Here is a 17994-nt window from a genome sequence, read left to right on the forward strand (position 1 = left end):
CATTCATATCTGGGGGCACGGGGGCGTGGCTGGTGAAAGACTTTCTTTGTGTTCAACAGAATTGTAAACATGTTCTTTATAAACATATTTCCAATTCCACTAAAAAGAAGAAATCTTTCCTGTTATGATTTAATAATCACAACAGTAGAGCTTGTGAGAAGCCTCAAAGGGAATTGCCCATCCTCATGCAGCATTCAGCCTTACATACTGAGCAGGGAGCACGAGGTTCAGTCCCTGGCCTGTGATCAGTTAGCTGCTCCCAGTGGGGTTATGTGTATGGTCAGTATAATTGGCCTTGGTTGTATATATATATATATATATATATATATATATAGTGCATTCTCCAGAATAAAATGTCCAAATGTGCTTCACAGGATTGTTATAAAGCAGAATTTGACACCGAGCACATAAAGTGACATTAGGGCAGATGATCAAAAGCTTGGTCAGAGGTAGATTTTATGGAGCCTCGTAATGGGTGAAAGAGAGGCAGAAAGATGGAGAGGTTTAGAGAGAGAATTCCAGACCTTAGGGCCTGGGTGGCTGAAAGCTTGGCCACCAATGATGCAATGATTAAAATCTGAGCTACTCAAGAAGCCAGCATTAGATGATTTTAGATATCTCAAAGGGTTGTGGGGTGAAGGCAATTACTGAGGTAGGGAGGAGCAAGACCATGGAGGGATTTGAAAGCAAGGAGGAGAATCTTGAAGTCCAGGTGCTGTGTGATCAAGATTGAATGTTGGCCAACGAGCATAAGGTGACAGAGGAATGAGATTTGGTGTGAATAAGGTCACAGTCAGTGGAGTTTTGGATGACCTCAAAATTAGAATGTGGGAGGCTGGCCAGGAATCACTCAAATAGCCAAATTTACAGATAACAAAGGTATGGATGAACCTTTCACGTGAAAGCACATGAGCTGATGTGATGTTATGGAGATAAAAGTAGGCGGCCTTGATGATGGCACAGATATGTGGTTGGAAGTTGTTGGAGGAAGTTTCTGCTCATCCAGTAATCTGACAGTTTAGCAATAGTGGAGGAATCGAGAGAGGTGGTGGTGAGATCTGAGTGTCATTAGCGAACATGTTAAAACTAACTCTGTGTTTTCAGATGATGTCACCAAGGAGCAGCATGTAGATAAGAAATAGGAGGGGGCCAAGGATAGATCCTTGGGGACATCTGGCAGGGGCAGAAATCTGATCAGTGGGGTTCAAGCATGGGATTCCTTGAAGGTTGGGCATGGATTTGGGAGGTGACAACACGTTTATGGATGTTTGAGAGGAAAGAGAGGTAGGAGATGGATAGTTTGCAAGGATAGTGGGGTCAAGGGTTGGTTTTTTGAGGAGTGGCGCGATGACAACAAGTTTAAAGGAGAGAGTCAGGATCTGATGAGGGAGGAACGTTAACAATGTCAGTTAGTGTTGGGGACTAGGAAAGGAGGTTAGGTGGGTAGCAGTTCAGTGGGACTAGGGTTGAGGAAGCAGGAGGTGGGTCTCAATACAGGATGAGCTCGAGGAGGACATGAGGGGTTATAGTAGAGAAACTAGAGAAAGAAACGAACTCTGGACTGGCACATGGAGGAACTTTTGAGCAAGTTTGACCCGGATGGGCTAGAAGAGGAAGGGAATTAGTAGAAACAGCTGATTGGATAGTCTCAATATTAGTGACAAAGAAGTCCATGACCTCCTGGCACTTATTGTTGGTGAGGTTGGAGGAAATAGGATAAAGGGATTTAAGAAGATGGTTTACAGTAGAAAAAAGATGCCGCGGGTTATCTTTGCATTCCAGGATGATCCGGAGTAGTGAACAATTTTAGCAGATTAGAGCAGGACCTGACCATACTTTTATGTGGCCCAGGCAGATCTGGTTAAACTAGTTGGCTGCCATTTCCTTTCAAATCTGGGTCCCTTTGACATAAGGAAGCAGAGAGATGGCTGGACGAGTGGGATTGGCCAGACTGAGAGAGAGAAGTATAGTTTTACTGGGGCCTAGGGCTTCAAAACTAGAGGTAAGGCTGTGGTTGAGAAATCAGTAGCTGCAGAAAATGCCACGGCAAACTGAGGATCAAAGGCTAGACAGCTGAAATTTTGAAAGTGCAGTTGAAAGTGAATTGGGAATAGTTTTTTTCCAGGGATGAATGCAAAAGGATGTTGGAAAGAGGAAAGGGGATATAGGTGGAGAACGATACAAGGAAGTGATTAGAGATGGCCTTACCTGTGATTGACACCGTGGGAGTAGTGAGGCCATGTGGGATGGCGAAGTCAAGGGGTGGTCATGAATATGAATTGGGAAGTTTACATGGAGGGAGAGATTAAGTGAGGAGAAGAGGTCAGTGAACTCAGAGGAGAGAAAACATGATGAGGTGAAACGGAGGTTGAAATCACTGAGAAGTAATTTGATGCAGAGGCTGATGGAGGAGGAAAACAGTGAAGATATATTTGTGCCAAAATTTTTCTTGTGGGCGGTAGAGAATGAGGGTTTTAAATGGGAGGTGAAAGGATGGGACAGGGTAACATGCTCAAAGTAGGAGAAAGTATCAGAGGAGTAGGGTGTCAGGCCAAGATGTGACCTAATGAACAGAGCCTTACCAGTATGGTGCAGTCCTGACCGTGCAAGTGGAGATAGATATAGGCAGCTGGGAGGGCCATCACCCCTCAGCCATGTTTCCATAAAGACTATGATATTGATACAATCATCCTCAATAAGATCATGGATAGCTAGGGCCATGTTCACAAGCGAATGGACATTATGGAGGGAGATGAAGAGTGGGAAGGTGAGAGCTGATCCATTGGCTGACATCACCAGGTCAGGACTGAGAGGGTTGAATTGGATGGGAAGGAGATAGGCAAGATTAGCTGCTGGCGTAGACAGTGGGCCAGAAGGTCAGTGAGAGAATGGGATGGGTGGGACACAAACAATGGCTGCTCGTAAAGAGACAGCGCTGAGAAAGAGTGAGAAAAGCCAGTAAAGGCTCCCCCTCCTGCTGTAAACAGCTGTAAACAGTTTGGGCATCAGGTGAGTTTAGGGCCTGACTCAGCTGTAAATCTCCATAGAATGGTCACATGGGTGAGGTTCAGGTTCACAGCTGGCACCCATGGAACTATAACAGGATTCTGTAACTTCAGGAGGTGCCGGAAAGGATAAAAGGAAACATTAATTTGGAATGTTAATATGTAAGATCAGTTAAAATGTTACCTTGCGAAACAACTGGGTTAACATGAAGGATATGAGACCAGTTCCACTGCCCAGAACAAGGCCTGTGCTCCTGGATAGCTGCTCCTCCTCGATCGCCTGCTTACATACTCCAAACAATTGGTTGCAGTAACCAGTTTCGCTCAGGTCTCCATACTCCAACTGCAGCTGTTCCTGAGTAAATCATGCAGTAGAGCAAGAATATTTCAATCGCACATAATAAAAAAAATACAAGGATGTTTAGATGCAGATGAAGATTGTAACAAGCCTGCTCTCCTTTATAAATCTTTTTTATTCATTATAGCATTTAATGCCCTTTAGAAGGAGGGGTGAGCTGCCCTCCACTGCAGTTCCTGTGTTGCAGGTACTCCTACAGCGCTGTTAGGAAGGGAGTTTCAGGATTTTGACCCAGTGACAGTGAAGGAACGGCAATATATTTCCAAGTCAGGGTGATGAGTGACTTGGAGGGGAACTTCCAGGTGGTGGTGTTTCCATTTATCTGCTGCCCTTGCTCTTCTAGCTGGTAGTGCTTGTGGGTTTGGAAGCTGCTGTCCAAGGGGCCTTTGTGAATTCCTGCAGTGCATCTTGTAGATGGTACACACTGCTGCTACTGTGTGTTGGTGGTGGAGGGAGTGAATGTTTGTGGATGGGGTGCCAATCAAGCGGCTGCTTTGTCCTGGACAGTGTCAAGTTTCTTGAGTGTTGTGGGAGCTGCACTCATCCAGGCAAGTGGGGAGCATTCCATCACAATCCTGACTTGTGCCTTGTAGATGGTGGACAGGCTTTGAGGACTCAGGAGGTGAGTTACTCATCACAGGATTCCTAGCCTCTGACCTGCTCTTGCAGCCACAGTATTTATATGGCTAGTCCAGTTCAGTTCCTGGTCAATGGTAACCTCCCAAGATGTTGATAGTGGGGGATTCAGTGATGGTAATTGCATTGAATGTCAAAGGGCGAGGTTAGATTCTCTCTTGTTGGAGATGGTCATTGCCTGGCATTTGTGTTGTGTGAATGTTACTTACCACTTGTCAGCTGGAGTGAAGGAGATTTATAAATTTTGCATTTATGATTTTGTTTAGATAATGCACAGCTGCCATCTCCTTCTTACATCTGAATTATCTCTCAGAAACACACCGAATGATCTTTGTCCACTTCAAAGGCCTTTCATGAGAATTTCACGTTTGCTTATATCTGCCTTTGAATGGAAACTTTCTACTTGATCTAAATTCTTAATCCTAATTTGTCATGACTGAAACTGCAAATTAACTGCAAATTGCGCCAAATTAGGTGAGTGGTTTTGTGCTGTGAAACCATGATTCGATAGAAACAAAGAGTTGACTGTTGATAGTGGAAACAGATAGTAAGCTGGTCTTTGCTATTATTCACTGATTAACTATTACAGAGTGTGTGGATACGTTCTGCATTTTCCCAGTAGTTGACGTACTGATTTGTTCACCTGATGGGATGATGGGAATACATGTCATTCTTTGTTATTGTCAGGTTAGTTTCCATGAGATCAAGCATTGCCTGGATGATTCCAATACAAGAAGCTGAAGTTGTTAAAAAAAAAAGTTTAAAAAGTTGGGTTCGTTTATCTTTAAAACTAAGGAACTTTTAGTCGATCTACATGGCATGTTCAAGATTATGGTGGGAATTGACAATATTGATTCAAGGAAATGATTGACTTTGGGGAAGAATTCAAATACTTGGGATCTAAGTTAAAAATGAGCAAGTTGGGAGTCAGAAAAATCACACAAAACATTTTTGCTTCTTGTTCATCAAAACAAAGTATGTTAATTGATTTGAGCCACATAGGGACGCCCCAGATTATCCACCTCTGATGTTAATCCACTGACGGGTCTAGTATGGTACCACACAACTGACTGACTTGTAATCAATAAAAGACAGTAGCTGAAATGTGTGCTTGGATTTTGTGTGAAGGAAATCAGGTCTCAGCCAAGTTGGCAGTGGTGAAGCACCAAGTGGAGCAAAATGCTCCCCTACCAGGAAGGAGCAATCAATCTATCTTTCTACACAAAGTGACACAGGTAGAACTTACGCTATTTCACCACCCATTCAAAATGGACAAAAGAAATGGACATGTAGCTTGGGCTCGGCATTAATTATGTAATGCAACTCTGAACCATAACCAAAAGCATTGAAATATGAACTATCTGATGCCCAGAGCTTGTAGCAACAAATGTTGTCTTTCGCTTATAGCAGCCCCTTTAAAAAGAAAAGTCTTGCTCTACATATGGGCTCAGTGGAAAAATAAACAGGTCCTGAGGCATGATGACCAGGAAGGTTGCACCTCTGCACTTTGTTCTCTGGTGTGTACTAATTAGTTGATCTTGGCTGGATCAGTAATAGAGATACTATAACTGATCTCAGGTTCTTGGGCTAGAGAGAACAAAACATAAGAACATAAGAAATAGGAGCAGGAGTAGACTATTCAGCCCCTCGAGCCTGCCCTGCCATTCAATAATGGCTGATCTGCCCCAGGCCTCAACTCCTCTTTCCTGCCAGCGCTTCATAACCCTCAACTCCCTGATATTTCCAAAATCTATCTACCTCCTCTTTAAATAATTTCAGTGATCTAGCCTCCACAACTCTCTGGGGTAAAGAATTCCAGACATTCACTACCCTCTGAGAGAAGAAATTCCTTCGCATCTCAGTTTTAAATGAGTGTCCCCTTATTCTGTAACTATGGCGCAAAAATCAGCAAATGGTTCCTACTCCTGCTAAAGTTGCTCGAAAGTATGTTTACTGAGCGAGGGTCCAGCTTGTCTCTGGTATGTCCCTCCACTCCCTTTCCCCATGGTTATATAGCCTGCAAACAGTTACTGAATTCAGCTGTGAAGAACAGTCACTAGAGTGGGGGAGTCTGGTTATATGGGATTTTACGCTGGTCTGACTCACAAATGTGAAGAGAGAAAAAGAAACAACAGAGAAAAATACTGAAATAGGGAAAAGTAGAATATTAGCATGACATTATTTACTGGTTCTATAACATGATTAATGTGAGCTTTGCCTGGAGTGCTCATTAATGGAGGCAAAAGAAAGCAGCAATTCCAGGCATGTGGATCAAATATGAAAATCCTCATGTTTTACACTTGGGATTTAACGTTACAATTATTCATGATGGGTACTGCATGCTACTCTAAGACTTTAATTTTTGATGTTACTCCATTCAACCAATACTGTGCAGAATATATTTGAATCGAGGCACTTAATTCATCTCACACAGAAAGCTTGTGAAAAATTTATCTTTCAGAGAATTCAGCCACTGGAAGCAAACTGTTAAGGAACCTTTGCTGACACTGTACTGGCCTGAGAGGCATGTAGCACCTACCTACCTGCACAGCAACATCCGTCTCATAGTGCAGCTGAGTGTTGGTGCTGGAAACTGAGATCAGTCGTACAGTCTCCTTGGGGACAGTGATTGGATTATCTGGTGAAAACACATGTCTCTTTAGTGGAAATCTCTGTACTGTGGAAAATGCCAAAAGAATTGCAAATGCAAAGCTTAAAGATGCTTTTCTTTTTTGTCCTCTACTTGTCTCACAAACCATTGAACGTCATCCAATAGTGAATGCTACTCAAGCCACCCAGTTCTGTTGCAGTTAAAGGGACATTTCAACCATACTAACAACATTTAATTGGATTCTACAGACAAGGGAGTGCAAGGCATGATGCAACAACCTCAATGTATTGCCGATTACCTTAGGTGCCACGGGACCACAGATTACTATGACCATATTGCAATAGTGTGTTTACATTCCCAGTTGTCAAATGCAAGTTCTTAAATCTCCTGTAAAATACTTTTAAGACAACAGTGACACTGCTTTAAAACCTCAAGCTATGAAATTTACTTCACTGTTGGAGGCAAGCTGTGCCACATCATGAGTTACATTGCTGTGGCATGTGCATTTCAACAAAAGAAGTTCAATTTTAAAACAAAAGTAATCGGAAACATAAAGACTCTATGCCCTCTTCAGGGTTGTTTATTCTGTTAAAGAAGTATTCATTCATTTCCACTGGCATGTCACCAGTTTTACAATGTGGACGTGAATGTGACATGATGCAATGACAGGATTTCAACCTGTTTATAATGGCAAAATTGGAACATTACATCAGAGAGATTGTGTCACATAAGAGACTGAAGAAGAGGAACATGTCCTTTCCCTAGTAACAAATAGGGTGAGATTATACAAAAGCATGAGGTGAGATTGGACCCCTTTTAAAATCTAGGAAATAAGTGTTGAAGCTGACCGCAATATTTTCTAGTATTTATACTAATATCTAAATAATAGTCAATATTATTCAGCATTCTGATTAATCTAAAGCATCAAAAATTGCAATAATATCAGAAACAAAGGGTTAGGATATATGGATATAGCAGAGTTGATCACAAGCTGCCAGTGATGCATCCCAGGGGTTAATGCTGGCGCCACTTCTGTTCTGAATATATAAAGATGACTTGACTTTGAGCTGTAGGGAACAAGATAAATAACTCTGCTGATGACAGAATATAGTGAGGTGAACCTCAAAAGATTTCAGGAAAGACATAGGTTAACAGGTAATGTGTTTTTAAGAAGTGATCAGAGTATGTGCACAATGGAATGACACTGAAGGTTATTCATACAGCAGCCTAGGGGTTCAAATATGTAATTCCGTGAATGTGCAAGTGTAGATAGATAGTGAGAGGAAAAGGCAAACAATCTTTGGGTTTATAAGTAGGACATATAATTTAATGTTCTCACTACAATGGGCTTCCTGAAATTGTTGTATACAAATATGATTCATTAGGCTAATATGAGGGATGTGAAGCTTTGATTATGATGAGAGACTTGAGATTCTGCAACAATTAACATCTGACTAAATATGGAGAGTAACATAGTTTTGTCAAATGATGATGAGTTTTGATAGTGAATTGGGAGAGATTTCCTCTATTGGTGGAACCACACATGCCAGGCATTCTCATCTGGCCTGGCAGGCGTCCTGCTTACAATTTGTCCACCTGTGTTCATGCATTTCAACCTGACACACAACAGAGAGAGGTCACAGACTGGTGGAGGAATGTCCGACATCAAGGTCCTCACAGGTGTTGAAAATGGAGTCATCCAGCTGGCCAGTGACGAGCTGGACCAGTCCTGTGCTGACAGTGAGGTTGGCGGTGCTCAACCAAGTGAGGATCCAGCAGTGCAACATCCATCAGACAACCATACTGTGAGTCACTTGCCCTGTTCTGCAGTCCCCTGCCATGCACCAATTATCTCTCCCTACTTTCGCAGGCACACCTCAACTCAAGTCCTGAAGGCACCTCGGAAGAAGAATCTGATGACACCCTAATTGAAGACCCATCACAGTGCTCACCCACACCCTCCACCAGCGCAGGGACACACATCTTGGTGGCTCTTAGTTCCAGAGTAGCCTTGGGGTCACAATCTGGTGAGCACATCAGGACTGTCTGATCCACAGCAAGCGGAGGCAGGGACTTCCCAGGTTTCTGGCACTTGAAGAACTTCTTGAGGCCAGAAATCTGCTGAGTCTGAGTCAGATGGGGAGCCTCTGGACTTGGTCGTACCCCAGTTGCTGGAGCTGCAAAGACAAGCTCGGGAACATCAGGAAGTGAGGTCCGCTGCACTCCTCAGATTACAAGGCATGAGGGAGGAGTCCGTCCACCTTCAGGCTGAGGTGAAAGCACCGGCATACCAACGCACCGAGGTCAACACCGGTAGGATGTCGGTTGCCATGGAGACCTTGGTCCATGACATCGGTTCAGTACTGCTGCACGGGCTGAACGCCATCACTGATGCCATAGTTGTCAGCGTGAGAGGGGTGGAGGGCAGCTCAACTTCACTCCAGCTTCCCCTTCTCCTCAAGGAGTCAGGCAGGGGTCCTCAGGCAGCCATAGGGAGGAGGACCAGCAGCTCGACACCCAGGGCCATCCACCTAGGTGACTCCAGGAATGTCCGGCCGATCCAAGTTCCCTCTTCGTGTGACCCTACTGCTCCAGCTCCACAGGCTGAGGAAGGTGACATTGCCACACAGCAGGACCCCGAAAGCAGGTCAGGATCCTCCAGGTCTCGGCCCTACAGAGGATGTCCGTCAAGGTCATCAGAGACCGGGTGTAGTGGTCAGCAGGCTTCCTCCACCTCTGCTGTGGATGGCCAAGACATAGCGGCAGGGTTAGGAAGGTTAAGAAGATTTAGTTGCACAGCCTGGGCACGGGTGTTAATCACTTGTACATAATGTTCACTATTGTAAGTAAATTCCGAAGAATGTCTCCTTGTCTACGGCTCCTTGTTCCGATGAGCAGTGTTCATGTCACTCAGATGTGAAACCTTGGTTTCTGCACAAGATAAAGGCAGGTGTCTCAGTCCAGGGCCTCTTCCCTGTGCAATGTGTAACCACCAGACCAAAGTGATGATCCAGCTTCACACTCACTGGACACTTTCTGATGCCTGCACCTCGAAGGAGCTTGTTATTGCTGCCAGAAGGTGGTGGGCCGGGGTCACAGAGCTCTGTCATTCTCTCGGTGTGCTCTCAGCACCTTTAAGGTGGGGCTGGCCCCCATCTCTTCTGCATCTGTGACCGGTGACTCTGTGCTCCTGAAGGGCTCAGGTACTGAAGACTGACAAAGGATCAGGGCAATTTAAAGTTTCATGGCTGCATCTCCTTGATATGACCCTGATCATTGAGCGCAAGCGAGCTGCCCTCAGCCAGACTGGAGTCTGACATTCACAGAGGCTACGTGAATGAAGATCTTTGGTGTGCCCTCACTGTATGTTGTCATCATCCTCCTGGAACCTAGTGGCTATTAGAGCTTCCACTGTGCATGAGCCTGAGCACTGAGGGTATGTGCGCTGCCATCAGCCAGACAGGAGTCAAATGTTTACAGGTGCAAGGTGAGGAGTCAGGACTGTCCTCACTGCATCTCATCATTCCCTATGAATCTTGAGGCTGGAAGGGCCTCCTGAGCGTGCCTGCTTCATCTGGCCAGTGCTATGGCCTCATCACCGTCATCCTCTTCAATGTCCTCTCGTCGGAGATGAGCATCTCTTTCATCTCATGAAGGTCCCCCCATTGCAGCTCCAGGTTGTGGAGCATGCAGCAAGCACGACACCCTCAGTGGGCTGTATAGCTCCACTGGACTTGTCGAGGTACCGGAAACTCATTTTCAAAATGCCTATAGTTTGCTCCACCAAAGCCCAGGTGGCAGTCGCTCTGCTGCAGCCTGAGACTGCCACACGGATATCATCAGCTACGTGGGTAGCTCTTGTCTCTGAGGAGCTAACCCTGCAGCCTCTCTGGATCCTGGAAGATGTCAGGGATCTGAGACCTTCTAGGGGTGTAGGAGTCCCTGGGAATCGTGCGCAGACCTGCAGGGTGTGTTTGTGGTGGTCGCACACCAGGTGAACATTTAGCGAGTGGAAGCCTTTGCGGTTGTCATAGTTGACTGCTTGTCGCCATGGAGATCTAAGCACCACGTGAGTGCAGTTGATGGCAGACTTGTACCTATGGAAAACCTGAGATCTGCATAAATCCCAGCACTTTGCTTCCTGGCTTTCCTGATCCTGGGCGGAATGCATAAAGTCCTCTGCCTTCCTGAAGATGGTGCCCATGACCTCCTGGATACACTTGTGTGTGGAGGCTTGTGAGATCCTGCACAGGTCACCTGTGGAGCCCTGGAAGGAGCCAGTAGTGTAAAAATTGAGCCCCACGGTCACTTTCACAGCCACTGGCAGTGGACACACTCCACGTCCGCGTGGCGCCAAATTCCGCAGCATATGTGACTGACCAGTTCCCTAGACATGCGCAGTCATCGGCGAACACTGGTTCTCAGTCATCTGCAGGAATGACAGGAGCCGTCCATAGACCCCGGGTCCATCGAGGTGTCTACGAGCGACAGCTCTCTGTGCATCTTAAGCTGCGTACACAGCAGGCCCTGCTACCCCCCCTCCATCTTAAGAGAGGTTCTCCTCTCTTTACCAAGTTAGGCATCTCCAGCGCTCTGTTCTTCTTCCTCTCTGCTCCCTGTAAGCCATGAGACACACCGCTAAATCACCAGCCTCTATGATCCTGATGTTCTCCTCCTGCACGATCAAGGAGCGAGACATGGGGCTTAGCATAGGTGTCCTAAGAATTTCTCTTGGTTAAGTCTGAAGGCACCTTCCCACATGAAGGAGAGTGTTGGCCACTTTTGGATGTCCATTGTGAAGTGCACTCATTGGCTGTCTGAAACCCCACCCACCTCCACCTCACTCCACTTGACCTTTTTGGCCACTGGACTGGATGCTGTGCTCACAGCTCAGGCACAGACATTCACCTAACCCACACTGCAAGGCTGCATTGTTAGCTTGAACCACAATGGATACTGGTCCAAACCTTAATAAAGACATTGCAAGGGGGTGTGAGCGTCTCCACCAGTGACTGTGTCATGGCCGCCTTTCGCAAAGGGATTCTACAACTTGCCCAGTCGGCCAATTGCTCTGCTGCCCACTAAAAAGCCCATTAATTTGCAGTCTGTGCCTGAGGGGTGAAACGTTCTGGAGCATTTGGTGGCACATTCATGTTTTTGCGTTGCTTGAGTGGGCAGAAAAACTTCTGCGGCCCGACTCCGAGCATGTCAATGGAGCTGTTGCTGAACGGTCTCAGCTGCGGAAGAATGCTCACTTTTGACAAGCTTTGTGGCCGCTTCCCTCATCCCCCTCCACCCCCACCACCCGGCATGTGCTTGATTGCTTTGTTCCGTCTGTGCTGCCTTGCCCCCAACGCACCATCACACACCGCCCCCCCCCCCCCCACCATCCCCCCACCACCCCCCAACGGCCTGACCTGCACAGGAGCCTTTGCCCCAGCACTGCACTGAAAGCCAGCCGGGAAAAAGTGACTTGCCTGTGCCAACCTGCGGATGCTGTCCTATGGGCGAAGATTGTGAATGCTGCACACGGTTGTGTGCGCTCACCTCTGAGTTCCCCCTGAAGTTCAGGTTGCCAGGTGCACCCCTTTTAAAAGCAGTTGTGAGGTACACCCTTCTGAAGTTGCACCAGTGTGGGCAGTAAATTTGACGTGAGGGGGATGACTCCGTTAAGCAGGGCTTATAATGAAATGCTAAAGTATTGAAATTAGATTTCTAACGTGCAGGGGCAGGATACGTGACCGGCCATTGATGGGCCAATTTTTGTCCCTCTCGCTATGTTGACCACCCCCACCACCCCCCCAAAGTCCGCCATGATGGCCAATGCCAACAGGGCCAGAAAATTCAGCCATTAACTCATTTGCTCTCTCTATTGATGCTGATTGACATGCTGAGTGTTTTGAACATTTTTGCTTTTGTTTCAAATAAACAAATAATCTTCATAAGCCTTAAAACTTCAGTTAAACTTAATCTTTCCTCTTTTCCAAAGAAAATCAGGTCAATGCCCTTAACCTTTACTCCAAATGGATTTCTGGGCCCATTTTCTTGCTTTTCTTGGTTCCCAGTGGAAGACAATAATTGGACTTGGGAACTTTTCGGTTTGTATGACATTTTCATCCTGAGTATTCCAATTGTTCCAAGTTTGAACAGTGTGATGATTTTGTACTGCTTACTCCCATACCTGCAATAAATGTTTCAATATTCAGCACTCTGACTGGCGTTTTCAACCGGTTGCATGTTCTGGCAAAGCGGAAGCCCAAATGTTGGAAAAAATGCCTCCTGAAGGCAAATCTTGCAAACCTAGATGCCTCATCTCCTGTTGAGATCCAGGAACCACCCTGTGAACATAGAAATAAAGTCAAAGTCAACAAACCCACCATGAATGCTATTTTACTCAAAGCTACCTCAATCTGTCCCAGAGCACCTCACAGTCAATGAAATATTTTTGAAGTGTAGCCACTATTGTAATGTGAGCAAATACTCCAACCAAATTGTGCACAGCAAGATTCCAAAAACAGCAATGAGCTAATAACTGGATAATCTATTTTAGAGATGTCGGTTGAAGGACCCATACTGGCCAAGCCATCAGGGGAACTCTCATGCTGTTCTTTGATTAATGCCAGGGGATTCTTTACATCCACATAACTAGAAGGCATAACAGCTCATCCAAAAGATGGCACATCAGCAGTGCAGCTCTCCCTCAGTACTGCACTGAAGTATCAGCCTGAATTACGTGCTCAAGTCTCTGAAATGGGGCTTGAACATTCCAACTAAGAAGTAAGAGTGCTTCTTCTGAGTCAACGGTAACACTATTATTATTTACTCATTAGGCTTTCACACCAAGGTTGGAAGAGTCTTTACTTTCAAGTAGCAGTTGAATGTCACCAACGCTTGCACTTTGCCACCTCAGAGAAAGTATACGTAAATCCTTCACAATCTCCCAAAATCATCAAGCAACAGATTTATCCATCTTCGCATTGCCACTATTTAACCCTCCTAATTGTTGAGCGCCTCCGATTGTAGAACCAGTGATGTGGGGTTATTGTCAAGAGGGTTAAGAGAGAGAGGTTCCTTATGGAGAGAAAATCTTTCTCCCACCCCATATGACCAACATAATGAGAGGAGTATTTGATCACTTCAGTCTACACCTATCCCTAAAATCTCTAAATCTGATGAAGGAGTTGGATTAACTCAGCTTCAGATGCTTTCTTACAAAGAAGACAGCAACCATTTCAATGTTTCCTCTTACTGAAATATTTCACATTTCTTAAACTGAGATTATGTTTGAAATCAGTCGTCACCAACGAGGTGCTCTTGAAACAAGAGAGAAGGCAAGTCAACTGATGGCTTTGTTCACTGATTTGCCATAACTTTCGTGGAAAAGCCAAAGAAATCCCAGGAAAAATAGCATTTACACATTTGTTTTCCAGAGTTTCCACAGCTCCTCACCTGAAATTATGGCAGCTGAAATGGAAACTCCCATCACCCCTTTAAACACCTCCTCGATAACAGCACTGGCAGAAGCTTCATGAAGAGGAAGGGATTTCAAGGTAATCTTGAGAGAAAGAAGGAAGGAAGAATGGGGCGGGGTTTGTTGGAGAAGAAGCTAGGGCAGGGTGGCTGTGCCTTTCCTTGTGGAGCCTGGAGGAGCACACTGCTGTTCCTCACCCCACAAAAAAGAGTTCCACACTTATGAGAAGAGCCTCTTCTATTGGCAAAGCAGGCGCAGACCTAACTCTGTCTTCTCAGGAAAGCCGGAGTGGTTTCTGTCACTCAGACTCTGGTTAAACTGCATTGGCTTTCTATTGACACAATAAGAATGCAATTTGTATAAATTTATGTGAATTTGTCTGCCTTAGGACTGAGTCCCATCTACCTGCATAATCCTGCAAGTTAATATCGGATCTGAGCAGCTCAGTAACCTGACTGTTTTTAACTGCAGAATGAATTGAATGAAAATGAACCCCGCAGTTCCAGGAAAAGTACTGCATATGACGTACCAGGATTATTGTATGTCTGCCATCAAAACATGGGCTGGAGAAGTCATCATACAGGTATGTGGTTTCAAACCCTGGAAGCCCATTAAACTGATCTTCCGTCCATACCCAGACATTGCCAGACACATCATGAAAGCCTGCTTCAGTGGGTGGATACATAGTCACAGGCTGCAGAGGACATAAAGAAGGAGAACAATGTACATCATATGCTGAACTACTGTATACAATCCTAATCACTACTACAGTAGGGATATCATGGCTTTGGAAATGGTGCAGAAAAGGACCACCACACTGACACTTACTTCAAGCATCTGAACATTTGAGTGGAGATGAAATGCTTAGAATTATTTACTCTGGAGAAGAAAAGGTTCAGTGGAAAATATTATTCAAATAGCCAAGATTTTTAAAGGGTTAGATAATTGACCTCAGATAATGTACGCATAATTGCCCAAAACTGTACAACCAGGGGTTGTAGCTTTGGCTCAAGAGGGAAGGTGCATAGAGGGATTAAATTTTATGACTTTGCACAGAGAGTATTGAACATGTGCTACAGACCTGCCCAAGGGAGGCAAATGGTGTGGAACAATTTAATGGAGCATTGGCCAGATGAAGGGGCATTAGTGTTTGGGTTGTCTGGCTGGACTACATTTTCCTTCCAGTCCTGTACTTTCTATGCTTCCAGTGATCATATGCTTCAAATATAATATTTGAATAATCTTGCTAGCATTTTGCCATTTTATGGGCACCTGAGTATATTTTATAATTCATCCTCAGGATATGGGAGTTTCTGGAAATGTCGCCATTTATTACCAACCCCTGGTTGCCATGAGAAGGTTGTGGTGAGTCATCATGGTTTGATACAATTGGGGGCTTGTTACACCCACTTCAGAGGGAAGGTAAACAGCAACCATAAGTAACATGGGCATAAGGACTTTGCAATCAATTCATCTCCAAGATATTCCAAGATATTATTTTGTTACTTTTTTACGAAATAAAAACCTAAACAAAATAAGGAACCAGAAAAGGTTACTTGACCCAACAAACCCTTCCCTTTTTGATTATCTTAATTCCACCTATTCACCCCAGAGTACTGTATGCAGCACATTCACCTAATCATTAAGCACGACTATTACTCTTGAGAAAGTACAGGGGTGAGCAGCCAATGTGCTGCCAGGAATATAAATAATGTAGAAAACATCAATAAATTAGGTTTGTCCTCTCTGGGAAAGGTGAATGCTGTGGTGACAAAGTTGAAGTTTCCAAGACTGTGAAGGAACTTTTCAATCTTGATCCAGGCACAATGTTGACTGTGGTGAAAGGTCCCAATGGTGAAGGACAGAAATCGAAAAACAGTTTAAATGGACTGAAGGTGAATTTCTGAAGACGGAAGGGGTTGAAATATATACAGAAAGCGAAGCTATATTGAGGAGCAGATGAGTGGGGTTCTTTTCAATCAAGGAGGCCTGTTGTACCTATTGGCATTCAAAAGAAATTCATACATTCTTACTAATGTTATGACTGTAGTGGCCAGACTAGGGCAATAGTGACGACAATGTAGCAGAATAAAATGTTTATCTAATAATGGAACAGAGAATTAACACAATAGAAACAATCAAGTTTTGAAGGGCTGATATTGAGGAGTAAGCTGAGGAAACTGGACTGGACAAGACTGTTAGTGGGAAAATGTGCAGCAGTAAAGTAGCTTGGGTTTAGAACTACAGAATACATGCAGAACTATGGAAGTGAGGCAATGGAGGGAAAAGGACAATGCGGACAACAGATATAATTCAGGGAAAACTGCAAAAAATAAATTCCTATAGTACAAAGGTTTGGGTATCATAGCAAATTGAGATGAATAAAAGAACAAAGCAAAGGAAGGTAAGAAACTGTTCAGGAGAGGTGAAATGGAAAATGACCTGATTATCAAAAAGGGCATACATACTGAAAGAAATGCTAATCTCTATAAATACATACACAGTAAACATTATGAAAATGAAATGGTTGAGGCCATTGAAAGGTCACAAAGGTGACATGATATCAAAAATTAAATTAAATTAATTTTTATTTGTGTTCACAGTTGCACTGTCTCCTCAGTATAGCAGGGAAGGAGAGCGGCAAACAGAGGACATACTAAAACAAAACAGAAATTGCAGACATGATGGACCCTGGATAGATTGAGAAAATAAAAAAAAGCAGAGTACTAGGACTGGGTAAAATGTATACTTCAAAAAAAAGCTAATGAAATTAGTTACACCCATGTCACTAACTTTTGGAATAAATAGAAAAAGAAGCTAACATTACATTATTCTTTAAAAAGGGGCATAGGAATAAACCAGGGCATTACTGTCAAGTATCTGTTGTGAGTAAAGTATTAGCTGATGAGTGACAAGTAACAGCTAACATAGAAAAATGCCACATAATGAAACTAGGAAACTAGGAAAGGAAAATAAACGGATGACAAGCTAAACTGATCCAGGGTTCAGGTCACAACACAGGAGAAGAGCCTGAGGTATTGATGGACACCAATACCTGAAACCAGCAGCACAGTGTGTGGCAGGTGGAAGGAAAGTTACCCAGGTCCTCAGCTGCATTGTCTCAATCCTATACAAGGCCAGCCAACTTTTTAAACCAATTTGTTAATCTCCTACTTCAACTTTGGGTGTTACAACTTGAAGCTTCTGGGGATTTGCAGAAAACCAAATATCCCATGAACTCTAATACTTAATCAGCATGTCAGTGAGCTCCATTTTCCTTAGGCAGAGACTGAAGTGCATCCACCAGTATAACTTAAGACCTCTAGCATTATGCCATTTTGGACAAGTGTTTTAAACTTTATCCTGTGGCCAGTTAACATTTAGCTAGAAAATTATGAACAGAAATAACCTACAACCCAGCATCCCTAAGAAATGTAGCACAAGTCTTGATGGAATAAAATGTCACTTACCGTTGGAGATCCGAAAGCCAGGTTGATATTAGATTTCTTCTTTAAATCGTCACAAAATATTGGATCAGAAGTAATGTTATCTCCCAAAGGCTGCTATGAAGAATATATAGGAAGAGGGTCAGGATGACAACAACCTGTATTGAGTCACTGTTCAGGCTATTGTGCAAATAAAATGCATAGAAGAAAGGGTCACTGGGATTATCTTAACCTTGGGTGATAATGTGAAATGACTGACAGCAGATCAGCCTCCTTATCACCATGATGCAAAATCACAATCACCCCAGTGAGCACAATTCAATGTGATTCAGACACTCACAGGTACTGCCCAGAAAGTGATGTTAGTTAATAGGCAAAGGCAAAGCCTGACAGTCAAGGAAATACATGGGCCACATTAGACTAACTATAAAGAATGAATTACTAAGATGCTGTTCAATATGAGGCTG

The sequence above is a fragment of the Carcharodon carcharias genome, chromosome 16 (genome assembly GCF_017639515.1).
Source record: "Carcharodon carcharias isolate sCarCar2 chromosome 16, sCarCar2.pri, whole genome shotgun sequence".
Classification (NCBI taxonomy): Eukaryota; Metazoa; Chordata; class Chondrichthyes; order Lamniformes; family Lamnidae; genus Carcharodon; species Carcharodon carcharias.